Source organism: Gobius niger (genome assembly GCF_951799975.1).
Source record: "Gobius niger genome assembly, chromosome: 3".
Lineage (NCBI taxonomy): Eukaryota > Metazoa > Chordata > Actinopteri > Gobiiformes > Gobiidae > Gobius > Gobius niger.
The window spans coordinates 26716091-26729359 of record NC_136854.1 but is presented as its reverse complement, the minus strand read 5'-3'; positions in this window follow the sequence as shown (position 1 = coordinate 26729359).

Below are 13269 nucleotides of genomic sequence, written 5' to 3'. Positions count from 1 at the left end.
GTCTTTACGTGTGCCCTCAGTCACGTAAACAGAGCACAGACGGCGTTAGCATTTATCCTCTCCTCTTCTCCTCTATGGATACAAACGGAGGTGAAGTTAGAAGCGACCAAGCTCTTCCATGTTTTCCCTATTTAAATATGGGTTACATGAGCCTTTACACAATCCAAGTCTAGTCCCACAAAATTAAACAGTAAAGTAATATTGCTACGCCTAAACTACTATATTGCAAGGCCTAGTAATATTACTACACCTTGAAATATAGTTCCCCTTTTTATCCACTTAGAAAATCAAAATGTTTAATTTTGTGTGACTATACTTGGATCAAGTAAAGGCTCATGTAACCCATATTTAAAGGAACAGGCCATTGTTTTTGCATACTGAGATATGTTCTTGCTTGACCTTAGACGAGTTTATACGTACCTGTCTGGTCTGTGTACGTGCCTGTGGTCGCTTCTAACTTCACCCCGTTTGGAGCTATAAGAATATGCTGCGAGAGGCCAAATGCTAACAACATCTTTGGTCTTTTTGCGTGACTGAGGGCACACAGTCCTTCCATAATGTGATATGTTCTTACCTGAGCTTAGAGAAGTTGATGCGTATTGTCTGGTCTTTGTGCGTGCCCGTAGCTTCCAACTTCACTCCCGTTTGGAGCCATAGAGGAGAGGAGGAGAGGCTAAATGCTAACGGCGTCTGTGCTCTGTTTACATGACTGAGGGCACGCGTAAAGACCAGACAGCTACATATCATCTCGTCTAAGCTAAGGTAAGAACATATCTCAGTATTTAAAAACGGTTTAAGACATGATGAGACAAATCTGATGAAAAAGTCAGAATTTTGAAAACACCATCTCATGGCATCAACATTTGGGCTGCAATCATCTTAAGAAAGAGACAGACAGAACTGTGACATGCTTTTTAAGGGGTGGCGACATTAAACATGATTTAAAGCTCAAAAAAGTCAGTTTGTAGAATAAGGTCCCAAAGTAACCAGACTCTTATGAGGGAGTATGCTCTTTGTGGACTCTCAATAGGGCCCCTCCACTTCCTCCTGCGCTGCCTGATGCAACACCCCTCCCTACAGTACATACATCTCACTATATATGCAGCCTTAGTTGCTGTAGTCAACTCTTTCTTACTACTTTATACTGTATCACTATGTTGCTCAGGCAAAAAGACGGCAATTAAGTAAATAGCTGTAAGCACTTTAGCGTCTTAGTGAAATAGAGGCCTGGGATTAGTTGAAATTACGATTGTATAATTTGCACAATTACACATAATGCGACATTGTCTGTGCACCCTTAATCCTAATCTTGTTTATTCTGATCTTCAAACTGAATGTGTGGTCTTCACAGAATATGAGAGCCCACAAATAAGTTGTAACCTCACAAACATGACTATTTCTTGTGCACAGACGAAGAGAGTGGGACATGGGGTTCATACTATAGGACAGTGTGTGGGAAGGGCGAGCGGGAGGGGGTACAGCTTCGGACTCATCCCTCGCTCAGTCATGTCCTGCCTTTAGTTTACAGGAGTCACACTGACCCCCATTCACTCACAGGACACTAACGAGCGTCCCGCCCACAGCCCACTGTAACGCGACTATCCGCACCCGCGCTGCACAAGTGCTGCCACACAAAACCCTTTTCTTATGCACTCCCGCGCACTAATTACATGCAATGTTTTCAAGCACAAGGACTGGATACAAGCCACCCTTTATCCCTCAAACGCCACAAAGACAGGACACTACTGTAGACGCACAAATGCATTTTCTGTAGCGTGTCAGGCATACAGCAAGTGACGCAGTCGGCATCTAGGCTGTGCGTGCATTAAATTTTCATATAGACATGCTTTGTGGACTGGGCAGAGACTGGCTCGCCTAACTTTTGAATGAACAAACCACATTAATATGCTGTAAAATACTAATGTGCATATTCAAGGTGCTGTACATGTACTCAAGCAGAAGTACTGAAGACACGAGAACAAATAGGCTCTGACTTATCTATATATTTCTATAGCAAATGTTTCTGTGCATACGACTGCTTAAGACTGGCCCAATTCGTATCTTGTATCCAGTTTTGTGTCCATCACTGGCTCAATGCACACACAACACGTGCCCCCTTTAGCCAAACAAACCGCATTTTCCGCCTTTATTGCACACACTTAGGCTTACTAACAGCCCTCCCTCCCCTTTCTCCTCTATACTATTTTCTGTACAGTGCACGGGACAGCTGCCAGCGAGCCCACGTCCATCCCGCTCCCCATTATAAAGCACACATTGTGGTCCAATCCCCTGGATCAGGAGTGGGCTGACAAGCGCCTCCCTGTGCCTCAGGTCCCTCCACATAAGCCATTGTAAGCCTCTGAGCATCACAATACAGCCCCCCCCACCCTCTACAAGACTGGATATGGGTCATTGGGTCACAGGGACTGAGTGCTGTGTATTACATAGGAATTATGAATGTGCCGTGCTGTCTCTGCCTCCTATCTACCGCAGATAATCACCCTAAGATTATCCCTCATCGAACACTGGCCTTAATCAAACTGCGCTCAGGGAAAGTCCGCAGTATGTTACCATGCAGAGCCTAAACATGAGGCGGCAAGGGCTCACAGCTAATCGCGAACACTTTGACCGTAATATGTAACAGCACTGACTGTATCTTCCAACTTGAGAACATGTCATCTCCACTGGACTGATAGGCACAAAACAACGATGTCAAGTGTAAGAAGGGAGATTACAGCAGATATGGTAGACTCTGCACAATCTGTGAGTTGGACCAATTCCCTTTATTACTCAGTTGGTCGATTTTTTATGTTTTTTCAAACACTCTTTCCCCCACATATAGGCCTACAGTCCCAATCAAAGGTTTAAGACCAGTTGAAAGATGGCAAATTCACATTTTGCATGGTTATATTGAATCAAGGTTCCAAGTACTTCAATATGCAATAACAAGAAATCAAAAGTTAAGACCGCACCTAAAAAAACAAAACAAACAAACCTCAAAACAGAAATCAAAGTCCCAAACATGAACTCAGTAATGCTCCTCCGTTATTGTTGATTTCCATGAAGTGAGTGGGAACATTTTTGTAAACTTCCCTTGCCATCCATCCACAAAAGTTCTCACTTGGATTTAGATCAGGGGAACAAGGTTCAAAAGAGTGATGCTATTCTTTCCTCTCTTTTGTCCTACACATATAGTGAACTGTAGCGTTGCCCTGTTGAAAAACCCAGTGATTCCCACATATGAGGGCCCTCAGTCACGAGGGATGCTCTCAGAGCAGGTGTTAGTCGTCCCTGCACCACCTGAAGCTCCATGGTTCCACTGAAGGAAAAAGCACATCAGATCATTAAGGCTTGGAAAACTTCTAAAGAGGATCTGCTTGTGATGCCAGTAACGTTGGAAATCATCAGGACCACCACCAGATGTGGATCATCCACGCCTTGATGGAGAGCCAATTGGATCCTCCGGCTCAGAGCTGATGAAACTATTTTAGGTCTTCCACTTGACTTTTTTGTTCCATAACCCTCATGAAGCATCTCTTCAGAAATTCGAAATGACTGTCTTACTGGGTCCCACCTTAGCAGCGATGGAACGCTTATGCAACTCAATAACCCAACTACGTTCAAAACAAATCAAGAACATTTTTGTGCCTTTGCCAGCAAGACGTCACGAAAGAATACTTGACCGAAGATGACACTGAAGGCGCATTGAGTTGCCTTGTGTACGAAATGCGCAGTGTAAATAAACATGCATTGCCTTGAATCTTTTGCACAATTTTTTTGTCTCTCTCAATTTTTTTTTGTCTCACTCCCATTTGCTTCTTGTTGCATATTGAAGTTCTGCTAGGAACCTTGTTGAGATCCAGCCATGCAAAATGTGATTTTTTGCTATCTTTCAACTGGTCTTAAACTCTTTGATCGGGATTAAAGATTTACATTTCATACAGTTTATAGAGATGCAAAGGTACTGGTCATCCAGTAATGCAACGCTAAAGCCATGAGCCAAATCTAAGTGGTTGCCAGTACTTCTTTGCTGTGGTAAAGGGAAAATCCCATACAGCTGGATTGAACACACACACACACACAAGAACCACTGTCAAAATCTTTAATCTCATTCTAAATCTTTTTGAACATGTGTTTTTTGGATTTATTGTATATCAATTTAGCTACAGCTACTTTGTGACTCAAGACTAGCTCAAAAATGAAAAAAATGGAGAAAGTTACATCAGGACCTGCAAAACATGTGACATTGTAATTACGGGTGTATTGTACTAAAAGGTTAACTCTGGGCGTCACACGTCCCAGTCCTGCTGCTGTTATTCCCGCAGAGTGTCCGGGCTGCGTTGGCATTCCTCCCACCTCTGTAGCCGTGCCTGTGACCCAGAGGTCATGGGGCAGTCCTGAGGAGGCGTTGGGCCATTTGGGCTGGGGGGGATTCTAAGCCCTTCTTATTATAAGCAGGGCCCCCTGTCTGTCGTCCCTGCAGCGGGGAACTGAAATGAACTCCTTGGGGGGGCACACAGCGCTCCTCTCACAGACGTCTGCTTGTGGGACCCCACCCTCAAAAACCCAAGGAGGGCCTAGCCATCTGCGCCCTTTGTCTAACGAGGGGGTGAGCTCGGCTTTTTTGGATTGGACAAACACACGGAGAGGGGCACTCTGAAATTAGATCTGTTGAAGCTGAGCAAGACAATTTGACTAACACAACAGAATCTGTTTCTGAGCTCATCACCTGCCACCAATAGAATAGCTTCCTATGCAGTCATTTTACTACCAAATCTACACTTAGCCAATGGGCCATTCCACAGAACAAACAGCTTTCAGCAATGACTTGTTTGACGGTCTATCTGATATAGTATCGCTTACCCTTAAAATCATTTGAAGGTCTATTTCATTATGAATTACTCCTCTGTTCCTTCCTGTTGGTTTACATAAAAGGGCCGGGCTTTACTGGGAGTTACCAATTGACTCTCCCAAATTGTTCGCATAGCTCATTGTCTCTGCCCAGACATTTTGGGCATAACAAAAACCACCATCCCACCCCCCCTTCTTAAGACTGTGTCTGAATAAATCAACCGAGCACGAACTTTCTCCTTCTCAACCAAAACAGCAGGTTATGAGCGTGTTCTTTTAAAGCCAACTAAAAGTCCCGGTTTATGGATAATGTGTCTTTAAAAACCTGCGCGCGTCAAAATATCAGAGAGCAGGGATCATGACCAGAAGGCTGAACAATACACATGAAATCACCATTCAAGTCGATGAGAGCGGGTATGAATAGACAAGAGCCCAGAGCTTTTGATGCAACACAGATGTTCAGTGGGGACGCACACTTAGGGCCATGGAGGGCCCATAACAGGAGCTGGGAGAGAAGGCCAAATTACTCACACATTTCCAAACAAATATTTCACCATGAAACAGTCATAAACCATGAATATTCAAAACCATGTACACCTGCAGACCCATTCCTAGTATAGTTTATACAGTAAAAGTTCAGTAAATTCCACTCTCTTGTCCTGCCATGTGACATTATGGGACATGTGACATTATGGTTTTTTTTACAACCAATGGACGCCATTCCTTCGACAACAGTCCTCATATTTCACAACTTCATGGTACACCAAGTCAATAAATAAAATCTCTGACTACAAGAAATGTTTTTTTACTGACCCAAGAAGGCAAAGTTGACAAACTACCATTTAAATACATAAATCGGTCCCCAAAGCAGACATGTGGGTTTGCGTGAACTCTTTTCCATCATGCCCCAGAACTCACCAATTCCTTGTCCCATTCACCCCCACAGCACCCCTTTGTCTCAGGGACTGAATGGAAGACCTACTTTTGGGAGTGGAGGTTGTATGCTTGAGAACTTGCCCTGGACCTATTTACCCAGACACAAGAAACACAAAGAAAAAGAAGAATCTCAAACCACTTTGTAACGCAGGGGAGTCGGTGTAGGCCCCTCGAAAATCTGCAAGTGAAATGGCAGCCGAAACGCACGCCAACTGTATTTCTAAAAACTACATAGAAACACAACTTTAACTTTTTCAGGTCACTCTAAAATGTTTGTTTTTGGCGAGTTATCGATGACAGAGAACAGCAGTTTGCAAGCTATTCACTTTGTGTTTTTGCTAGTAAAGTACAGAGCAGAGAGCTGGAGTCCAGGTTCTCCTGGTCAGTATTAGCACAGCTTCCATTTAATTTTTTCAGATCACTTATAAGATGTTTTCCTATGTCCCTATACCATCTGCGATGCTTCTTTGTATTTGCAAGTTTCACATGTTAGGGGTTGTTGCGTGACGTATGGGAATAGATTTGCTGACAGCACTGTAGAAGGATTAAGCTCATAGACATTTAGCAGCTGTACGTTTACAGAGGGGGTATGTGTGTGTAGGGTTGGTTGGTTGGTTGGTTGGTTGGTTGGTTGGTTGGTTGGTTGGTTGGTTGGTTGATTGATTGATTGATGCCAGGAGCAACACATACAGTATGAATCACAATATAGTGTAGTACTGCTGTGTTTCCCAAACCGGGGGTACGAAGAATGCTCCGGGGACAAAATTGCATTTGAATTGAGTCAGAAAGTTTCTTCTTCCAAACATTGATAAACTCCAGGGTCTTTGCTGGAGCCCCCTTTAACAAACTGCTCATTTAAGTATTAGCCATTACAGGACAAATGCTCTACCCGTGTTTATCCAAGATAATTGGATTAGACAGCGACCTTTAAACATACATTCAGACCCCAATAATTCCCCATCAGCAGGCACCACAGACTGTCCCAGAGAGAGCCGGGTACACAAGCGGCGTTTCAGCTAATTAGCCTCAGTGCTTTAGTTTTTGTCACCTGATCTACAAGCCTGTTTGAAATATATCCCACTTGCAAAACAAAAAAGTGCTGTCAACTTTGAAAAGTTGAATTCTCATTTTCTGCAGTCCCCATGGCGGGAACATGATGAAGATAAACAGCTCTGTTTAAAATAGACTATGGCTAATTGTTCCTTACTGCGGTATTTGTGGGTACCGTCTGATGCATGTGCACCGTGTAAAACAGATGGGCCTTCACATTAAGTATGAAAAAATAAAACTATGTTGTTAAATTTAGCCAATTGCTTGCACCCACCTTCATAGTAAGTAAGTATTTTTAAGTTATATAACAGTACATAATATGCTTAGGCATATATGAAGTGCACTGCAAGCAAATCAAAAAACCACAGGCATAATCTTGCAAATACCCAAGAAATGTGACAAGACAAAGTAATGTCATAAGATACCGATATCTGTCCCTTAACAATCAGGTTAAACGGTACCGTGCTTAACGTTTATCTGAGTGGACAATGACAAACTCGCACACAGCCTCGCTCCCCAGGCAGCGCACCCTCTCCTGCTGGGCCTAGTCTTACACTAATGGGATTGCCATGGTGGAAGTCTCCCTATAATACAAATAATGAAATCGAGCAAGGAAAAAAAAAAAAGTTGCCCCAATTGCAGGCAGTGCAGCCAGACAGTCCCACCAGGCAAAGTGAGGGGTGTGTGGGGGGTCAAGTCAAAAAGAAGAAGGATGAATTAAAGAAAGTGCTGCACTAAGAGTTAGGAGAAAACAACATTTAAATGAGGGCGTTCCCCTGCTGTAATAAACCCATAAAAAGATACTTTGATTTTGGCATCAGATGAAGCACGAGCGTCCAAATCGCCCTACTTGCATTTGTTTCACTGTTTGAGCCAGAGGTCCTGTCTTTCATTGAACATCAATGAAGAAGAAGACAAAACTTTGAAACTCTGGTACAGCAATGTTTTCTGCAATTCCCATAATACATGTTTTTAAGCACACACCCGCAAATCTAGGCCTGGATGAAACAAAGCAACTTTACGTAATAGTGCTTTTGACAGCACTGTTTTCTGGAGTGAAACCGCAAAACAAACAAAACAAAAGTTGTAAATTGTGTTGAGGCAAGAAGACGACAGAAGTTCCTCAGAGACAGGAAATGGGAGCGGCGACAACAGGAAGTCAGCGCGAAAGTGGCACACCAAAGAAGGAGCATTCCCTCTGCAGATCCCCTCCTGTCGTCTCCTCTTCCCTCCCCTCTCTCCCGCCACCCCTCCCCTCGGCCTCTGTTAGTGCACACAGCCGTCACGCTGCGGAGTCTCCTGAGGTCTAAGACTGCTCAGATACAGCTGAACGAGAGCGCAGTGCTTCCAACGAGTCTAGAGGAGGAAGACACAACAAAAGAACAAACACTTAAATGATTTTATACAGCTCGTTTGGGGTTTGACGATAAAAATGTGACGCTCCCGCTTCGCAGCAAGAGAAGGGTTCAATTATCAGAATATTCGAGACATTTCTGTGAGGAGTTTGCGTGTGTTTGGGTGGGTTTCCTCTTGGTGCTTCAGTTTCCTGATCCAACCTATAGTATTCATTTCTCAACTACAATCACAACATTGCATACTTGCTAGTTGTTTTATGATACTTCTGGTACAGTTTACTCATTAAAGGGACTGTATTCTAGCTCGTAATTGCTCATAGAAATAACATACGTGGTTATGCTTCTTGTAGGACGATCAAAAGAAGTCATTATCCCAGTGACGCTGCAGGGCCTGTCTGTCTGCCTCTGTCCCACCGACACCCACTGTTCCTCACTCCTTGCTGTTTTTCTTTCTCTTTAATTTGCAGAAGAGACCGAGAGTGCCCTGAGGTCCTCCTGGCTAATTTGGCAGGGTCCCACATTAGACACACTGGTTAGAATAAGGGTTCATTTAGAGTTTTAGGGTAGTCAACGCTGGACTTCTCAGTGAGATCCAGAGACAGCAGTCTGAGACCCCTGTTGAGAAATGATGGACTTCTTTAAGTAGGCTATGCAAACATGTTTACATAAAAGAGCAATTGCACCTATGTAAGTATGTAAGTACTGCTCAACAAACTACAAGTCCTCATTACTGAGCTTTCTGTTTATTTAACATTTTTAATATCATACAGTAGTGCTGTGCAAATAGTAAAATTGTCTTGGGTCAATCTCAGTTATGAGTTTGGTTCTCGACAGCCTTTGTAGACCAATTTAGCAGAAGCACTTTAAAGGAACAGGCCACCGTTTTTACATACTGAAATATGTTCTTACCTGAGCCTAGACGAGTTGATGTGTACCTGTCTGGTCTTTGTTTGTGCGCTCAGTCAAACAAAACGACCAACGATGTTGTTAGCATTTGGCCTCTCCCAATGTATTCCTATAGCTCCAAACGGGGGTGACGTTGGAAGCTACCACGGTCTTCCACGGGCACACACACATACCAGACAGGTATGTATCAACTCGTCTAAGCTCAGCTCAGTATGGAAAAACGGTGGCTTGTTCCTTTAAAGCTGTATACCTGAATCAAACCGGGAAAGTCTGAGGTGGTGAGTAAAATCTCTCATGTTTCTCGCTCTCATAGATCCGCATTGTTCCCCCGAGTTAATTAGAAGCTCGTCTCAGTCGGAGTTCATAGCGAGTGCAACTCTCACAGTGCGCTGATTTGGCCTCTGACTTTAGAGTTCGCGGAAATCGTGCTACATTTTCGACACACAACTTCAACAGCGCACACGGTCTGTTGTCGTGTTTACAATGTGGATCTATGGTGCCAAATTAAGTTTACTTTACTTCAAGAAAATAGTTTGATTTCCACAGGTTTAAGAGTGGAGCCTGGACTTTGAGGGACAAAACATCTTTTTCATGACGAACTATTTGAGTGATAATATGCAGTATTTAGGCTACTTTCCCCCCTCACCCCCAGTCAATATGAGGATTTTTTTGTATGTTGTCCAGTGCTAACAATCACTTAAGAAATGTAGCATTTTTGTTTGCGCTGTGTGTAACTTCCTCCTCTGCTGAGCCCTTTGTTTCTGCTCCGTGTAGGTTAGTAGCACACACATCCTCAGACACGTGTGGCGGTGCACATGTGGCGCTCCTCGGCTCTTCCCTCTTTCCCATCGTGCCTATTGTCAACAGATGACAGTGCATGGGAACAGAGGGAAACAATGGTCACAGAGACCCAAGGGCCTGCAGTTTAGGGAGGGGTTACAACAGTCTGCCGTAAAACAGGTTTGGCTCACTCGTCGTGTTATCAGTAAGTGTGTTTGGAGGTGCATCTAAATAAAGAAACAGAAAAAAAGTAATGAGTGAGTGCAGGATACAGGGTGCAGGATGTAAGAACTGTGATGAGGGCAGCAGCGGTGGTGATTTGAGCATTTCCCCAGAACAAACCTATTGAAGATAATGTCCCACTTGCCGAGGGAATTGAATTGTACTAACAAGTACTAATATTGTACTTGTTTATTTTTTTTGCATAAAATAAACAAGTACAATATTAGATTAGATATAAGATGATTCTATGGCGATCTTTATCTAAAACATTTTAATAGCTCAAGCCTGTCCCTTCTTGTCCCACTATATCATGCAACCTGCCGGACTTTGGTCGACTGTGTTGTTTTTAAAGTGCTCTATAAATAAAGTTGAATTGAGGAACAAGGCGTGGTCGAGCTGTATAATGTGTTGTTTTGATACTGTATCACAAGGAAGGGCTGTGAATATCCTGGAGTGAAGATAATTCCTGGATGTCTAGAGTGGCGAAGTCGCTAAAGCCAAACACAACTGGACAACAATCTTGACATGAGGCAGATTCCTATCTTGCCTTAAAAACTCTAGACACAGCAAAAGACCAAAGCTCGGGGTCCTTGGGAACAATACGCACAGTCAACATAGTCGCGGAGTCAACGTGAGGTCAGTAACAGAAACATCATCACTCAAACCCTGCAATTATCCACCAACACCTGTACAAGCTCGCCACTGCTTTGCTTTGGCTCTGCAAATAATGCCACCAAAACACGCCGAAAGATAACTATTTGTTGTGGAGATGGGACGGTTAATCCCTGGATTTGCAAATCTGGAGCAAACCGGGGCTGGTTCACATGCAAACTATACAGGAATTGATCAGCAAAGGAGAGCTACAACAGCCACCAGGCCATGCATTCAGCATTTGTGTGATTAGCACTGACCCCCCACAGAGAACAAATAGCTATTGTTGGCATTGAGGACAGGACATATAGCGGTAAAGATGAGTTGCTTTTTCATAGGCGTTGTTTGCCGAGCAGTGGACGTCACATCAGAAAAGACGAAAGCCAGCTTTAGAGAAATAACAGCGCTCAAATGCTCCATTCAGTGCCATTAATACATTTTGTAATTTTATATACTTACAGTAATTGCACTGTTGGAGTTGAAGTGGCGGCTGGTAGACGAGGAAGCAGAAGGTTGTAGTTGGTTTTCAAGTGCACAAATGTGAGTATAGGGCTATGTTGCTAAATGATCAATAAATATGTCACGATCATAACAATATTTATCAATGACTGTATTAAACAGTTAATAAAACATTCATTACTTTCTGTTGCCTTACACTCATGCCAGCTGAGGGAATGGTCTATTGCAATGGTTCTTCAACTTTTTCTACACACAGAACTAAACCAGGTCTAAAAGGGTCTAAAATGGATCTAAATTGGACAAAATTATGGATGATCTGGGTGTAAACCAGATTTAAAAAAAAAAAATGCATTACTAAAGCATGATTAAAATTTAAAAAAGTCCCTGAGCACCACCCGAAGAAGCCCAAGTATTAACAGTGGTACATGTACTGCAGTTTGAGAACCACTGGTGTGTCATTTCATCAAAACCACCAAATGCATGTCTTTGGACAAAAACAAAGAAGAAACCATAGGAATACTGAAAGGACATTCAAAAGCCATTCAAAATAGATAACAAAGCCACAGGGTTCTTTAATGCAGTCTGAATGAAAAGGAGTAGAGAGAAGAGAGGTCGATATATCGGGCCGATATTTGGCCGCTGATAAAAGCCGATATCTCCGGGACCGAACGTGATAGAGACTTCTCATTGGAAAGAGCTAAGGCAGGGCTTTAAAAGTTCTCTAAGAGTTCTTCCACTCACTCAATCGACTTCCTCGGCCTCAGGAGAGCGGAGAAACATTGCAATGAAAATTGCTTAGCTACAAGTTTGTTAAACACAAGTTTCACCAGCTACACCTCAGTCAGTATGGACATGCTGCACGACATTTTAGCACAGAACCTAAGAGGATTCAATCGCTCATTTGGACATTCACCATTCGGCTGCTGTCACATGACACCTGTCAATCGTTGTGTTGACTGGTTTGCATCATGGAGAGAAGGCTGAGATCCAGGCTAACTGATGTCTTCTGCCGATTGGCTCAATCTGCCCTCCATGGCATCTTTTCCTCCTATGAAACCTATAGAAACGTACGTTTCACAACTGTTGACCATTTTCTTACTGCAAACTCTTCTGTTTAGCGGTACCTAACGTAAATAATCACTCAGCGTCTCACCAAGAAGAACACGGGCAATAATGTCTACCCTCAATGAAGCGTTCCTGGGCCAAAAGCAACGTCACAATTCTTTGACCAATTTTATTTTTGATCGCTGTGCAAAATGCCGCGACTAGCAACAGTATGCTAAAGTTAGCGGCAACATGCTAATGCTAATGGCAACTAATCAAGGCAGGGAAAGGAACTACGAGTGGATCACGTAAAGAAATACAATACAATCAGCCACTGCTGGAGTGGCCAAGTATTAGCATTTTAGTTTATGAAATAACTGATCCAACATATTTGTAATTTGGCCTAATCACATCACGTTATGTGAGTTGTTAATAGTAATGCTACCTAAAAGCCTGTCATCAAGCCAAGGACATTTAGTGTAGAAAATGTAAATGATCCTTGTTTAATGTTTTTAGATTAGTTTATTAATTGATATAATTAATAAATGGTAACAACTCGTTTGCAAGAAAAAATAAGACTGTATTGATCTGACACTGGAGAAAAGAGGAACATTCACTTTTTCAGTCAGAGAAAGACACTTTTAAGAAAGGGAAGCAGAAAACCTGGATTGGTGCATCTCTAGTACCTGGATCCTCCAGGGTCTCCTTGCGCTGCACTGCAGTTGCCCACTGCTCCTTACAGGTTTCCTGAAGGCATTGAAGGATGGGTCAAATGCAGAGGACATTGTGCCCTATGGGGATAATAAAGCACACCTTAAACTCAACGTTATTGTTCAGGTATCAGTATTGTAAAACCAAGTATCGTTTAAGTACAGGTATTGAAAAAAAGTCTAACGGTACCCAGCTCTAATCTCGAATGTGAATGTGCACAGAGTGAGCATAGTCTAATTATCCATGAACACACCACCAGTTGAAGTAGTCCTCAGAGAGTGACGTAAATCGCTGGCATTTACAA